Raw genomic sequence first — 16,982 nt, forward strand, 5'->3', positions numbered from 1 at the left:
ATGTGTATTGATTTTTAAAGGGCCACCCAAATTAGAGCCGATGTATAGCTACTGTCTTAGAGGAACTTAACACTTCCTTCATAAAAGGGTACAGAGTGTAGACAATCATACTTTAAACCTCACACCTCTTTTTCTCTGTTATCTGCCATTTACCTCCTGTCATTGATCATTTGGTCTCAGGAAGAAATCATTATCAGCTATTTTTGTGGTTGTTGTTCAGTTGTGTCTGAACCCGTTTAGGGTTTTCTTGGCAGAGATATTGGAGTGGTTGGTCATTTACATCTCCAGCTCATTTTACAGATGAGGAAACTAAGGAACACAGAGTTGAATGACTTTCCAAGGATTACACAATTAGTAAGTGTTTGAGGTTGGATTTGAACTCAGGTCTTCCTAACTCCAGGCCCAGCATTCACTGCACCACCTGGCTGCTACAGTTAAAAATGAATTTTATTTTGTCCTTTTTCGAAGAGGACCAATGACATCACAGGTGATGTCTTGACTTGAACATGAATTGGATTTAAGTGAGGAAGAATAGTACAAAGTCGTCAGACTCATTCTCTCTTCCAGAGTCATCAAAGTCCAGTGACAGGAGAAAAGCCAAGACAAAGGGCAATGGCCTGGGATGTAGTTTGAGGCCTATTAGTTTTTCGCTTTTGTTTTTTTGCCAAGACAGACACTTTTCCCAGGGTGTGGCCCCTGTGTACATGCTACAGCTTTCTGGAGTGCCAGGTGAGATGCTTGAGCGCCAGGTGGATGATCAGCCTTCCCAGCAGAGGTTCCGTCCTCCTGGAACATCCCATACACCTCACTTCTAGATAAAACCACAGTCATGTTCCAGCCCCAGTTGAACTCCTTGTAACAAAGAAAAATAGTTAAACAAAATCAACGGATACAGCGACTATTCCTCAAAATCTGCATTAATATTCTCTCCTTTCCCTCACCTCTTGGCTGAGGGGAAGGGGACAGGTTTTGTTATTTCTTCTCCAACAAAAAAAGTAGAGCAAGCAAAAAGACGGACCCTGCCCTCAAGGAGCTTACATTCTAATGGGGGAAGAACTGCAAGAAAGAGCAGAAAAGTGGGGAAGAGGTCATGCCATCACGCTGTTCCATTTGGTATGCCACAGCACTGACTCACCTGTTTGCACCCGTGTCACCTGGAGCAGTGGGCTTAAACTCCGAGCCATGGCTTCCTTGTCTTGAAAACGAGGCAGCTGGAGAAAACGATCTTTATTTTTCCTTCCAGTTCTAATGCTGTAATTCTTTGATAATAATGCTCAAGATGGAGAAGGTGATATTGGACTGGAATCTGCATCGAGGGAGGAGTAATGAAATGGTGTTCTATGGGTCATACAACATTTTAAGGGAGTAGGAATATCTAGGGGGAAAAAAAACACCAAAACTTGAGTAGAAGACTTGTCAGTTAGTCAACAAGCATTGTGCCCTTCTTAAGTACCAGGCATTGTATAGAAATGCTCAGGAGAAGCTAGGTGGTGGCATGCTGTGCCTATAGTCAGGAAGACCTGAGTTCCAATCCAACCTCAGACACTTACTAGCTGTGTGACCCTGGGCAAGTCACTTAACCTTGTTTGCCTCAGTTTCATCATCTGTAAAATGAGCTGGAGAAGGAAATGGCAAACCACTCCAATATCTCTGCCAAGAAAATCTTAAATGGCATCATGAAGAGTCAGACATGACTGAAATGACAATAACAACAAAATTGTGTGGAAAGAGAAAATCCCTGCCCTTGAGACGCTTACACTTTAGGGGAGGGAAAACACACATAATCAGAAGCTGAAAGGTTCTGATGGTTCCTGACTGTCCTCAAGTAAGTCCAGAGTATAGCCTAGAGTAGAATGAATGGTTCCCCCCCCCCCCCAAATGGAGGAGCCATGCAATCAGAGGGCAAGTGTGGAAGGTGGAGGGGTGGAGGGTACTATCACTGAGTGAATTCCAGAGCAGAAGCGAGCTTTTAGGGTGAAGAAGCTTCTGGGACATGATCTAGACATTTGCCTGGAGAGGACCTTGTTCTGTTACTCCTTGTGGGACCTGGGACAAATCAAATGACTTCTGTAGGCCTCTGTTCCCTCATTTGTAGAATTAAAGGATTGGGTTAAGCCAGGAATTCTTAACCTTTTTTGTGTATGTTCCCTTTGGGCAGTCTGGGGAAGCCTATGGACCCCTCACAATAATGTCTATAAAAGCATCAAATGAAATACACCAGCTTACAAAGGAAACCAATTATATTGAAATACAGTTATCGAAATGTTTCTTTAAAAGGACAAGTTCGTGGACTGCAGTTTAAAAACCTCTTGACCAAGAGGGGCCTAAGGTCTCTACAGCTATAACCCTAGACCATACCATCCAATGATGAACACTTCTTGTCCTTTAGAAAACCAATTGAGAATGAAATTGAGTACAGCATGTCTGCCCCCTGGGAGGGCTGAACATTTTTCATCTTAGTCACCTGGTTCATTTCATTGCGACTAAATCCAGAGACCATGTTTTCCTTTTTCCTCTCAAGTCTCACTCAACTATAGATTAAGTTTATCAGTCTCAGATAGGTGAGGTTAAAATGAGTGGAGGTGAAAGGACAACTTTATCAGTGCCTTGAACTAGCCCGAATCAGTCAAGGAACTCTTCTGACATCTGACAGCTCAGCACACAGCCACAGACCCACCAGACTAACTTCTTCATCCAGCCTGAGACTCTGAGGAATTGTGCCTAAAACTTGAAACTGGAATCATACTGATGAACCATTACATGGGGTTCACAATGGGATCATAGCTTGATAGCTAGAAAGGACCCCAGAGGCTACAGGAGGGTAATTGAAGGACTTTCAATGCAGGACCAATGATAGGGGTCATTTGGATGCATGGGACCACTTAAGCTAGTATCCCTAGTGTCTGAACCTGTGGTCATTCTTTTCCTTCTGGAATCTTTGTAATACTCTAGAAGGTGTGTGTGTGTGTGTGTGTGTGTGTGTGTGTGTGTGTGTGTGTGTGTGTGAGATATGGAGTTTTTTTTTTAAGATCTGGTGTGTTCACAATCCCCAAAGAATCTCAAACCTTTTTGTGAGCTGCAGTCCTGGGAAAATTTCTCATTCTTTCCAATTAGACTAGTATGAGATAGTGGAAAGATTACTGAATTTAGGAGCAAAAGGCTTGGGTTCAAATCCTACATCTGCCATTTATTACCTGCTTGACTTACTTTGGGCAAGTCACCCAACAGTCTTGTTTCCTTGTAAAATGAAGGCATTAGACTACATCAGGTATTCTCAAGCTGGAGTCCTCAGACAGTTTTCAGGGGGTCTTGGACTAGGATGGGGAAAAGACCAAATCTTTATTTCAATATAATTGATGTCTTTTCTAATTCTATGCATTTTATACATTTGTGAACATTCTGAGAAGGGGTCTATGGGCTTTCTCCAGATAATCAAAGGTGTCCATGATACAAAAAATGTTAAGTACTATTGGACTAAATGATCTTTAAGGTCCCATCAATGTCGAAATACCTTATCTGATATTCACCACTGTCACTCTCTGACCAATCTTCCCTTCCCTCCTAATTGAACTTCACCTACTCAAGAGAGGATGGGACAGAATTCCCAATCCCTACTCCCCACCCCACCCCTAATGTGAAGCTCCCTGAGAGTGTGGGTTGTTTCATTTTTGTCTAGGTGTTCCCAATGCCTCGGATACTATTAAATCAATACTTGTTGAATGGAATTGAATACAATCACATTAGATTTTAAAGACTGGAAGGGAGAAAATCTGGGGAGATTGTCCAAAGTTTTCTATGGCTACCTGGCCTTCCCATATGATGGTGGAAGGGGGACAGACACAGAGCTGAGTCACATGCTTTGGGCAGGGGATGGAAGTATGGGGGAGGGGAGGTCCAGGCAACAGCCAAGTCTGGAGACTGAGCAGGGGCCTGAGCCAAAGTGTAAACATTATGGACCAGAGGTAGCAAGGTCCTATGAGAGATGTTCAAATGAGCAGGCTCTATAGCCTGGGTGCAGCCAAGAGGCAATCAACCCATTCACGAGCGTGTAATAACCGCTTTCTATGCACTAGGAATTGTAAGCAGTTGCCTTGCAAGCATATTCATTCAGGAAAAAGACCAAAACAACCTGGTCAGGAGCAAAGGAAGGACATAAGTGGGGGATGGGGGGCAGAGCTGTGAAGAAGACAGTTTGACATGTCAAACCCTTCCTATCTTTTGCTGATGGTTTTTATGTTGGAATACTGTGCTGATCATGGCCATTCACCTGCCTTTGCTTCATGGCAGGCAGTGCTGAGCCACAGACCATTGGAACACCATCAAACCATGGCTGACTCAGCACACAGCTGGAACTCAGCAGCACCAATGGTGATTGCAGCCATGCTGAAGGGGAAGCCATCCCACTGCTGGTGCTAATAGTTGTGACTCCATGGAGAGGAAGTGTGATACAAGGGAAGGAATGGAGTCAGAGGACCTGGATTCAAATCTCCCTTGCAATTCATGTAACTTTAGACAGGTCACTTTCTCTCTGGACCTCAATTTCCTCATATGTAAAATGAGAGATGGATTATATGAACTCTAAGGGAGTGCAGTGGATAGAGGACTGGGCTTGGAGTCAGGAAGAGCTGAGTTCAAATCCAGTCACAGACACTTGCTAGCTGTATAACTCTGGGCAAGTCAGTCTCTGTTTGCCTGAGTGTCTTCAACTGTAAAATGGGAATAATAATAGCACCTGTCTCCCAGGGATATTGTGAAGATCAAATGAGCTAGTGTTTGTAGAGTGCTTACTTGGCACAATGCCTGAAACATAGTAGGCACGATATAAATGCCAGTTATCATTGTTTTTAATATTATCATACATAATATCTTATGATCCCATTGTAGGACCCTCTCCCAGCTAATTCCCTGACTCCTATTTTCACTGGCACACACCCAGAAGGCAGCTCACTACTTCCCTTCAGGTTCTAAGGATAATTCTGAGGGCTGTTTTCTAGCACTGTCACTCAGGAGTCCCTATCTGGTGTGCTCTCCAAAACTGATCAGCCAGTTGATATCAGTCAGCTTTTATAAAAGGGATATTTACTGAAAAAGTATAACAAGCATAATAATTACAAAAGAATTCCCCCAAACCAGGGAAACATAGTCTTAAACTCACAAAATCTTTGGATAGAGTAGTCTCAGACTTAGAGAAGACATTTGGTTAAAGGATAAACACACAATTTCCTTTATAGAGTCCTCATGAAGGTCCTCTTTAGATGTTTGTGCTTGGCTCTGAGGATTGGTGTCCTTGTAGAGTCCCGACGTTTTCTTTCCTTGGTATGTATAGTTTGTTTTGGGTATGTGTCTCAGTTCCTGGTGGATACTGCTGCCTGTGCTGATGACTCCAGACTCCAGATTCTCTGACCTCTCAAAATTCATCACTTCATCTATGAAGAGGGGGCTCAAAGTCCTCACCCTCTTGTTACCTTCTTGTCTAGGCACAAGAGTCTGCATCCTCAATGTGATCTTGAGCCTAGATGCTCGCAGAGCTGGATTGCTTCACTGCTGGACCTTGAACTTCTGAATTCATTTGCCTCTGACATAACCCCACAGTGCATGACAGATTCTCTTTAACCAATCAAAAAACATTCCCTGTGTGGAGTCATTGACTTTCTCCTAATGATCAAAGCACTTCATTCCATCCAGATTGATTAAAGACATGCTTGAACCTGTTTTATATCTTTAATTGATTCATTGATTGATTGAATAAATCCACAAGTCTGGGCCTTCTGGCTTTACATTAATTAGAATGGGGATTTGTATCCCTACCATTACCTTATGATCCCTCTGCTGATGCCTGACCTCATAGTTTGATTAGGTCTCTTGGAATACACATCTGAATACTAGTAATAATAACTGACATTTGTATAGAACTTATTCACAAAGTGTTTTACAAATAGTACTTCATTTTATACTCTCAACAGGTTTGTGGCATTATTATCTCCATTTTTACATAACTGGGGCTGACAGAAGTTAAATGGCTCACCCAGGGTTATACAGCTAGAAAATTTTTGAGGCTAGATTAGAACTCAGGTCTTCTGGACTCAAAGTTCAGCACTCTATCTACTATGCCACTTAGCTGCTTCTGCTTGAGTGTTCTCTTGTGCTTTCACCCCACTGCAGTCTGTTTTCCCCAGAACAGATCTCTTACACTCTTACCCCTGTACTCTCTTACCCCAGAACTATCTGGAATTTTCTAACTCCAATTCCTTCTGGCTACCTTGTAACTCGCCCATGACCCCATGACCCCTTTTATATTTCTAGCTTGAGACTTGTAGATATACTTTTTAGCCCAATACAATCTAATCCAACAAATATTTTTTTTTTTAAAACACCTACTATATGCTAAGGACCAAACCTTTCTGATTGCCAATAGAATACATGTTAATGGGTGGGGGCTAATGGTTGAGAAATGTTCAAGTTACACTGAAAAGTACTAGTTTATCTTTCTTGGTAAGGGAAACTTCTCTCTTTGCATCTCAAGTACAAAGTACCTTTCAATTGAAATTTTGTGGCCACACCAGCCACCAGATCTCCTATATCTGCCTTTGTTGAGAATGACCAAAAATAATCGCTTTGAAAATTGGGATTCAAGATAGTTGCAGTGAACAGATGCCGACCACATTATCCACATAATGACTATTACTCCTGCAGGCACCTGTCTGGACTCCCCTATTTAAACAACAGGGAGAAAATTGTGTTCTTACCATAACTGAAGAGATTGAGATCAGAAAAGAGATAAAGCCCCCACCTGCACTAGGAGGTTGAAGGTGCTTCACAGGTGGCCGAATCACTCATCTGTGCCTGGCTAGACTGTGCCGCAGGTGCATGACAACTGTGTGGATGGATGCAACTTTGGGGTGACTTATCAGCCCTCATTAAAGCTGCCTTCCCAAATGAGTCTTATTAAGTCATCTATCCAGAGCTAAAAGGGATGTCAGAGACCAACTGTGATCATAGCATCCTAATTCAAGAGACAAGAGGAAACCTAAAGCTCACCTATTCCATTTTACAGATGAAGAGATTGAGGCCCTGTAGTTTAAGTGACTTGTCCCACAGGTCCTCAATGGAATAGCCCAGATCTGAACTGACGTCATCACTTTCCACTGGACCATGACTGCATTGGAAATCAAGGTCTAAGAAACTGTTTACCTGTTTTCCTGCCCCTATTTTCTTTTTTTTTTTTTCCTTTTGGGAGGGGGGAAGGCAGAGCGATTGGGGTTAAGTGACTTACCCAAGGTCACACGGCTAGTAAGTGTGTTAAGTGTCTGAGGCCGGATTTGAACTCAGGTCCTCCTGACTCCAGGGCCAGTCCTCTATTCACTGTGCCACCTAGCTGCCCCCACCCCTACTTTCTTAACATAGACTGGATTCAAAGGTGTGAATAGGAAACAAGGAAAGTCCAGAAATCCACAGTAGGAGCATCTGGCATAGTGGAAAGCATATTGGATTTGGGGGACATGGGCTCAGATTCTTTTTTCTGTGGCTTGCTACCTTTATGAACTCAGGCAAATTATTGACTATTTCTGGGCCAGTAAAATGAGGGGGTTGGAACAGATAATGTCTAAGGCCCTCTCCGGCACACGTTCTATCATCCTAGTGGGTTTCTGGTGTCTCTTTCATTTTGAGATTTGTTTGTTGCTCATCCTTCGTTTTCAAAGAGGACCCATGACATGAGGGCTGACGTCTTGACTTGTATGTGAATTGGACTCAAGCGAGGCAGAGTTGCACAAAGCCATCAGCCTCACTCTCCCCTCCAGAGTAATCGAAGTCCGATGGCAAGACAAAAGCCAAGAGGCTTAGTGATGGCCCAGGATGATCTAACCAACCTCTCTGACGCCTATGCAACCTCTAAGAGCTCACAGAGCCTGCTTCAGCCGCCTTCATGGCCACTGGAGCAAAGTCTTCTCTTCCTCACCTTCTTCACCTGCTAAGGGTAGACATTCCCTTAACTCATTGGAAGGTTTGAGGTCCATTGGTTACCTTCAGCCAAACCAGGTTTAGCCCAGCTGCCAAGATGGTTTTATGGGGGCATGGGGCAGCTTTCATTTTTAGATACATCACCCCTCATGTAGTCATTATTTCTACCTCTTCCTCCTGCCCCTTTCCCCTAAACACCTTTTACAAGTTAACCAGATTTAGATTCACCAGGAGGAGAGGGTAAAGAAAGAGTTGGTCTTCAGCTGGGACAGCTTGAGGTCTAATGATTAAACTAGATAGTGTCTGGGAGGCAGACAGGAGCCATGTCATAATAAACCCAACTCAACTTCACTTTATCAACACAGGAAGGGAAACCAGCTGGAGAATTCTGTTTAGCCTTTCACTGCTAAGTCAACAAACTCTTCTGACTCCCCTGCCTCATACACACTTTATGTCTGCAAATTCTCTTTGTCAGTTTTTGTACATCCACATGTCACTGGCTTAGCTGGTGATCACACGACTTGAAGGAGCTCGGTGAGACAGTGTCACAGCTAGGAATCTGGGCCTTCAAGCAAAGCCCCCTTCGGAGAAGTCCCCTGCAAAACTGTAAACAACTCTCCAGCCTCCCTGACATGCAGAGCCTACCTGGGAAAAATTTAACCCCGTGGAGGGAGAACAGAAGCAGCTACAGCAAAGGTTGGCTCCCTCCCCTTCACCTAAAATATGCTTTACCCCTGCCTTCGGTATTCTTTTGAATGCAGACCAGAGGACTGCTTAGGAGAAATGACTGTTCAAAAAGCTGACCTTCAGGAAGAGGGTGCCATCCCTATGTCTAAAGGGTTTGTGACAGCAAAGCCTTCCCCACTAGGCTGAACCACCCTAGGGCTTCAGGCCCTACCACCCTACCTTGTGGTCACAGCCTTTGAGAATGAACTCCTGTTTATCTACCATCCACTGCCTCAGACTAAGTGATTATCACTAATTTTCTCTCCTAAGCCAGTCTTCCTAACTATGGCAGAAGTAGCTTTGATTATGGATCAGTCATTTAGCTCACAAGCTTGTATAAAGTGCTTAACTACATATCATGGACTGGGGAGACAGAGAAAGACTAGAAAACAAACCCTTCTCTGGAAGATGTCAGGGAATAGATGAGAGAATACAAACTGTGTATATGTTGAGTATGTTTAATAATATATAACGTATATAATATATACATATATATGTATATAATTTCAAGAACCAAAGTCCTGGGTCTGGAGTTCAGCTTTGACCGGTTTAGGAGATAACATTAGTCTGGAACTTTTCAGTATAGAAGTTCTCTCCAATCTCATCCTCAGGTCAGGAACCATTTTTACTCATTGTAATATAGTAGAAAGAACACTTCCCTGGGGGCAAGGAGATCTGAGGTCACCGACTGGCTGTGTGACCACGGACATTTCTTGATGATTGAGGTACATGTCTCTGCACCTCAATTTTCATCTATAAAATAAAAATTTTGGACTAGATAACTCTCTTTTTTCTTTTTATTTCTTTTTATTTTCTTTTTTGCTTTTTGGAGGGCAATTGGGGTTAAGTAACTTGCCCCAAGGTTACACGGCTAGTTTTTTTTGTGTGTGTGTTAAGTGTCTGAGGCCGGAACCTAACTCTGGTCCTCCTGACTCTGGGGCCAGCGCTTTACTTACTGCGCCACCTAGCACCCCCACTAAATAACTTTCAAGGTCATCTAGTTTAAGGGCTTACTATGTCCAATTCTGGGGGAGCTTGGTGATGCAGTAGATAGAGCACTGACCTTGGAATCAGGAGGACCTGAGTTCAAATCCAGCCTCAGACACTTAGTAGCTGTGTGATCCTGAGCAAGTCACTTCACCCTGTTTGCCTCAGTTTCCTCATATGTAAAATGAGCTGGAGAAGGAAATGGTAAACCAGTCCTGTATCTGTGCCATGAAGAATCAGACACAACTGAAACAATGACACCACCACCACTACCACAACACCACAACAATAATACTCAATTCTAAAATTTGATGTTTCTATGATTTCCCTAACCAATTAATACTCTCCCTTTTGAACCATGTTCTGAGCCTCTCTTCCTGGACTAAATAAGAAATCTGTCTCTTGCACTCAGATTACATTTCTTGTCTAGGTTGAGCTCCTATTTATTAAGCAGAGGAAGAATGAAGCCTTGTCTGGCCCCCAACTCCTTCTGAATTAGAAATCTCTTTTTTGGGAACTCTCCATTTTCTCCCTTTTGGTCAAAGATGTTGCCTGGAAACATAATTGTCCCTAAACTCCCGGCCATTTTGTCTTTCCTGGAGGATACAGAAAGCCAGCTATTATTTGCTTATTAACAATTAACTGTTGGCACTTGACTGGTCATTGTGTAACCAACATACTCAAGACCACTTTAGTACTTCCTGATGTAGTTGGCATGGGTTCTTCCTCTACCATTGTAGGCTGTAATCTCACCAACCCTGGTGGAAAATTTGATGAGTTGGCTGCAAGATCTGATGACAGAACTCCACCAAACTTAGCTAGGCTGGTTCTTGAGTGGACAGGGTCTATGCACAAAGGTATTTTGTTCAGTAGATTCTGCCGGAGGTTAGAGCAAACAGGGTCCCTGTCATACTTCAATCAGGCATCAAAGAACTTTTATCTAAGTCCTTTGATTTACATACAGAAGACATCTGGTGAGTCTGTAAGTATCACAGTCAGGAGTTTGAAAGAGGAGGGATTCTCATGGCTTCAATTTAAAAGTGGAAATGCAATGCATTGTGGAGTCCAAAGTGACCTCTCCCTCAGCAGCATAGTGCATAGCGTGTTGGAATTGAAGGCCAGAAGGCTTAGATTTCAATCCTGCTTCAGATATTTATTGGCTGGGAGACCTTGAGAAGTCATTTACTTTCTATCAATTCTATATCTGCCCAGGGCCTAAAGTACTCAATGCTGTTATCTGCCTATATACAAGGATCCTCAGAGTGTGGGACTTCTCTCTGACCTGTTATGGGTTTTGGCCCTGCTATATACTTCTGGCCTTGTGGAGAAATCATTTACCTTGTTCCACGGCCTGTAGGCAGGATAGCATGCAATCCTACCATAACTGGGTAACTTTTTCCTTATAACTTTCCTGATAAAGTTACATTCCCTCTCTTCACAATATTGGGAGAATCCCAATAGTTCTCATACTTACTGGCTGTAGGACCCTGGGTGAGTCACTATGCCTCTCTAAGCCTCAGTTTCCCCATCTGTCAAATGGGATGAATAATGCTGGTACCAACTACATTGTGAGACTGTTGTGCCAAAGTTTGTGTTTCTCTGGTACATCTTCTGAGAACCCAGGGTCCCATCCAGGCCTCTGTGAATGACTGAAACAGGACGCCGATGGAGGAAATCATGGATTCAAGCCTAATGGTATTTCTTGGGCTAACCAAGAAAATGGGGAGAAATAGCAAAATAGGCCCATATTTAAGCTGATGGGAAGGGATGGGGCTTCAGGTGCAGCTCCTGTGGACCAGGATCAGCTAGGGCTGCATCACACGGGACTGTAGTGTTGTAGGGGGGTTGAGCACAATCTTTATGAGAGGGGGTCAGGCTAGTCTGGAGATACAAAGCAAGGTTAGAAACCAGTTTCCGTGGGTGCACCTCGTTCAGTCCAGACAGATGGGGACAAGAGCTTGTTCACTTCCTTGGCAGAGAACAAGAACTTGGTCACAGCACAATCTGTACAGACAACAATACAGCCCTGACTCCTTCCCTCCCATCTCTAATGAGTTGTTGTGCCAACCATTCTCTGTTTGCAAATGCCAAGCTGACACGGTCAGATGATCTGGGCATCTGATAGCAGAGACTTAAGTCAGCAGCCTTTAGTGCTTGGTGGTTCTCTCTGGCTGACACCACAGAGAAGGAAAGGTCTCAAATAGAGAGAAGGCACATGGAAGGAGGGAAGATGGAGGAGTAAGAGAAAAGGAATGATTGCAAAAGCAAATCTCAAGATCATGGATTTATGAAAACTCAGTCAGAAGAGACCTTTATGGGCAGCTATACCTTACTAAGAATCCCCCCTGCCCCAGTCACTCCATCAATTAATTATAAACATTTATTAATTAACTACAAAGTAGTTACTTGGTTTATAATTACTTTGTAATTAAGTAACTACAAAATTTTATTATGTACTTCAAAGTACCTAAGTTTATTTTTCTTCAAATACCCAGAATTTCTCAGTCCTGGCCCATCGGCTTGTTAACTGACTGTGTGCCCACCTAGAGGTGAGGCACAAAAAAAAGACAAAATCAAAAAGAGTTCCTGACCTTGGGAGCTTACAGTCCAGCTGAGGATTTTATAATCCAACTAGTCTAATTATCCCTGCCAATTGGTCATCCAGCCTTTGCTGGAAGACTTCCAATGATGGGGAACTCACTCCCTATCAAGATCGATCACTTCACTTTGGGCACTTCTGATTGTTAGGATATACTTACAGTTGGATTAGATAGCCCCTCTAATGAGATGGTCTCTTCTAACTTGAAAGCTGTGATTCATCACGGTGTGATTGAGACAAAATTTTCCTCTTGGAAGCTCCCAGTCACTGCTCCTAGTTCTACTCTCCTAGTTGGCCAAGCAGAATCAGCTTAATCCCCTTCTATCATGGCAGCCTTTCAGATACTTGAACACAGCTGCCATGTCTTCCACACAGTCTCCTGCTCTCCAAATTGAAGATTTCCAGTTCATTCAATGTATCTGTAAGTTACATTGTTTTGGATTCCTAGTCACCATCTTCTGAATGCACTCCTGCATAGCAGTGACTCTTCTAAAATGTTGCATATGGAAGACTATCAAACTTTAAGCAGATTCTTAAGAGGCACTGTCCGTGCTGCCTTATTCCTAGCCTCTACATCCTGTGAAAGTGAGAAAAATGCAGGCAAGCCTGTCTGGGCAGATGCCTGGTTGTACGGGCTAATCCTATTCTTCCATCTGTGATGGGCTTCATGATATGTCTCAGCAATCCTATCTTTGAAAGGGAAATTGGAGTTTTATACAGAATATATGAGGTCAAAAGACTTTAATCTGACCACTGGCTCTAACTGGCTGGCACAGTGGCACGGTGGATAGAATGCCAGACCTGGAATCAGGAAGATTCATCTTCTTGAGTTCAAATCTGGCCTTAGACACTTCCTTGCTGTGTGACCCTGGGTAAGTCACTAAACCCTGTTTGCCTCAGTTTCCTCATCTGTAAAATCAGTTGGAGAAGGAAATGGCAAACCTCTCCAGTATCTTTGCCAAGAAACCCCCCCAGATAGGGTCACAAAGGGTCAGATATGACTGAACAACAACAACACCAAAATTCTGTTCTCCAAACAAGAGTCAGCGGCTCCAGTTCAATCTAGAAAGAGCTTTGGATGTAGAAATGTAAGACCTGAATCCAAGGCCTACTTACTAGCTGGGTAACGTTGGGCAAGTTACTTCACTTCTCAGACTCAGTTTCCTTATCTGTAAAACAGGTATCAGGTAAACAATATGTTGCCTGCTTCATGAATTTGTTATGAGGATCAAGGGAAAAAGTGTATGTAAAACATTTTGTAAGTAGAAAAGAACTGTATGAAAGTACTTTATCATTATGAGGAAAAGTGTGGTGTCATGAGAAGAGACTGGTCTGGGACAGAGAAGATCTAGGTTCAAGTCCTGACCACTCCCCTGACTACTTTACAAACTCTTTGGGATTCCCTCTCTTCAAAATGAGAATTATACTTGCATCAATAACCTTGTAGAATGGTTATTAAATAATTGCAAATCATTAGGTGCTATGTTAATGAATTATTATTATCATTATTATTTTATAGTTATTATTTCTCTATTTCTTGTTCTGTCCTCCCAAGTAGAATGGTCTCCAAAGTGTATAAGTTCTCAAACACCATCCCCATTCACTATTTCCTCTTTATAGATATAACCAAATCCATTTTTCCCCTGGATGAAGTAAAGAGAAAGAAAAAAAAATCTCTCAAATTCTTCTCATTTGGGGATAAATGCCTCTGGAGAAGATAAAAATAAGGTGCCAAGACACCTGAATTTTGTTTCTGGTTCTGCCACTAATAGCTGTGTGACCTTGGGCAAGTCACTTCTTTTCTCCTGGCCTCCATTTCCTCAGCCATAAAATGAGGAAGTTAGACTAGATAATTTCCAAAGACCATTCTAGTCACAACATTCTAGAATTTCTATCATTCAGTCATTTTTCAGCTGTGTCCAACTCTTCATGATGCATTTGGGATTTTCTTGGCAAAGATACTGGAGTGGTTTGTCATTTCCTTCTCCAGCTCATTTTACAGGTGAAGAAACTGAGGCAAACAGGATAAAGCGACTCTTCCAGGGTCAACCAGCTAGTGAGTGCCTGAGGCCAGATTTTATCTCAGGAAGATGAGTCTTGCCAATGGCCAGGTCTGGCATTCTATCCACTATGCCACCTAGCTGCCCGATTTCCTTTAGTATTTTCATTAGCTGTCTCATAATCAAATGTATTTATTTTCTTTTTTTTAATACAACAATTTATTATGAGCTGAATAAATGTAAATATATACACATATAGAAGTATTTTTTAAAGATACATCTTTATTTATTTATTTATTTATTTTGCTTTTTGGAGGGAGGAAGGTAGGGCATTGGGGTTAAGTGACTTCCCCAAGGTCACACAACTAGTTAAGTGTTGTGTCTGAGGCCAGATTCAAATTCAAGTCCTCCTGACTCCAGGGCTGGTGCCCCATTCACTGTGCCACCTAGACACCCCAAATGTATTTGTTTTCAACCAACCAACCAACAAGTATTTACTGAGCGCATACTATGGGCAAGACCGTGTGCTAGGTGCTGGGGTAGGGTGGGGATGTGATGTGAGGTAGACACAGAGCAGGAAGAAGACATGCTCCCTTTCCTACAGGACTTTAAGGTCTTACAGGGGAGACAAGACACAACATGAGCCAGACTCAAGGAAAACAGCAGTAAGTCAACATTTCTTTGGTGTGGGGCCGGTGACAGGTCACCTCAGAGCCTTGTAAATCTCATCTTGACAACTAATGGTTTCAGGACAATTTTAAAAGAAACTGTAGAAATGCACTGTGGTTCTGCTCCCTCTAGTTCGGGGTTATTTAGAGTTTACTGAAAACCAACTCCACTCTCTTTCCTGAACAGTCCTGGTTTGTGTGTTCTGAGTGAGCCGCCTCCTTGAGGACAGGCACTGTGTTCATTGTTGTCTTTTTATCACTAGCACCTAGCTCAGTCCCTGAAGCCTGTTAGTTAATGAATTTTCTGTTCGAGTCCCTTTCAGTAGTGGCTTTTCTTGGCAAAGATATTGGAGTGATTTGTTATTTCTTTCTCCAGTTCATTTTACAGATGAGGAAACTGAGGCAAACAGGGTTAAGTGACTTGCCCAGGGTCACACGGCTAGTAAGTGTCTGAGGTTGGATTTGAACTCAAGAAGATGAGCCTTCCTGATTCCATGCCTGACACTCTTGTCTACTGAGCCACCTAACTGCCCACTCTTGAATGCTGAATGAATTTAATTAAATCAAAATCAATTAATCAATTAATCAATCATTACTGAACCCCCTACCCTCACTGCCACTAGTTTTCTCTCCCACCTCACTCCATTACCAGGAATTCTTTTTTGAATATTGATACATGTACACATACAGACACACACACACACACACACACACGATATCTCCCCTGGCAAGACTATAAGCTCCCTGAGTGTAAAAGTTTCATTTTTGTCCTTGTTTCTGCCGCTCTTAGCATAATACTTGGCATACAGTAGGTGCTTAATAAATGCTTGTTGATTGTCAGGGGACAATGTTCATTAATACAGTGCTGAACAGCATTCACGGTGTGGGCAGCTTTGAGACCTGACACAGAGCTTCCAGAGCCTTGTGGTGTACACAGCTACACCCACTTGGATGCAGCCCTGGGCTCTGCTCCTCACAAGACTTCATTAGAATGGGAGAAGGGCAGAGGGCCCCTGGGCACAGGGGCTCCACCTGGTAGAGCTTCAGTTAGACTATAATGAGGGCAAATGGCAGGATATGTCTTCAGTTAAAGAAGAACTCAGTCCACACTACCATTTGGAAATTTGCCATTTTGACCGAGTAGCTCATTTTGAGTTGGTCCTGGGCTCTCTGAGAGATCTAACGCGCCACCCAAAACCCCCCAAATTCAGTGCCCTAAGGGGAAGCCTCAGTTGCCCAATGCTCCTTATATCCCTGGGCCCTGTGTATGACCTAGGAGGCCCTAGTCTGACCAGAGGGTGACTACCTTCTTCAATGGTGTCTTTCAAGACATGTCTGTTGGCTTTCAGTGACTCTAATTTGGATCTTCTGATGACTTTGGGCAACTACTCCCAATGGCAGGCCTGCCTTTTCATCCTCCTCTATTTTTTTCTTTCCTAGGAAGCTGAAACATTCATCTGGCTCCTGACTTTGGGGGCTGGCTCCCAGATCTGAAGCCAATTTGTCAGCCTTATGTCACAGACATGCCAGAGGAGTTCAGAGGAAAGAGATAGAGAGAGAACCAGAGGATTTCTATTGACATCTCAGCGCTGGATGGGTGGGAATTTTGTTCCCACTCTGCATAGAACCAGCAGGCTTCTTGCTGCCTGTCACTCAGAAAAGCAAACCATGAAACAGTTTCCACAGAAATGAAGTATTAGATTGCTCTGGGGGGTAATTTGGCCCCCTGGAGCCCAGAATGCAACTGAACTCTTTAATGAATGTTTGGCAAGTGTGGCCAGCCTATAGGGGATTGACTTGGAGCATGTTTTAGTTTCCAGGGCTTGGAAGCAGCCCTGGTGATGAAGCTTTGCTGCTGCTACTTTTGAAGTTGGGTATTGATTATGTTTATCATTTAAACACTCAGTTTAGAAAGTGATTGTACATGCTTTATGGGTCCAGTCTGGATGGGTGGGTTTTTGATGCTTTTCTACCAGCTGTGGTGAGATGACCCACAAATTTATCTTCTGGGGCCCAAATTGTGCATTCTTTTCTCATGGTTGG

At 43.1% G+C, this 16,982-nt stretch overlaps 1 long non-coding RNA gene across 1 annotated transcript; it reads right to left on the reverse strand.

Annotated features, from left to right (window-relative positions):
* Positions 1 to 261: 261 nt before the first annotated feature.
* LOC138161429 (uncharacterized) lies at positions 262 to 12,889 on the reverse strand. The gene is made up of 3 exons (XR_011168352.1): positions 12,432 to 12,889; positions 1,136 to 1,306; positions 262 to 852 (listed from the first exon to the last, which is right to left on the reverse strand). It is a non-coding gene; the product is annotated as an uncharacterized lncRNA (long non-coding RNA).
* Positions 12,890 to 16,982: the final 4,093 nt, after the last annotated feature.

The sequence above is a fragment of the Petaurus breviceps genome, unplaced genomic scaffold, assembly GCF_028583685.1.
Source record: "Petaurus breviceps papuanus isolate PSGF00001 unplaced genomic scaffold, PetGlider_PUasm1.0 185, whole genome shotgun sequence".
NCBI lineage: Eukaryota > Metazoa > Chordata > Mammalia > Diprotodontia > Petauridae > Petaurus > Petaurus breviceps.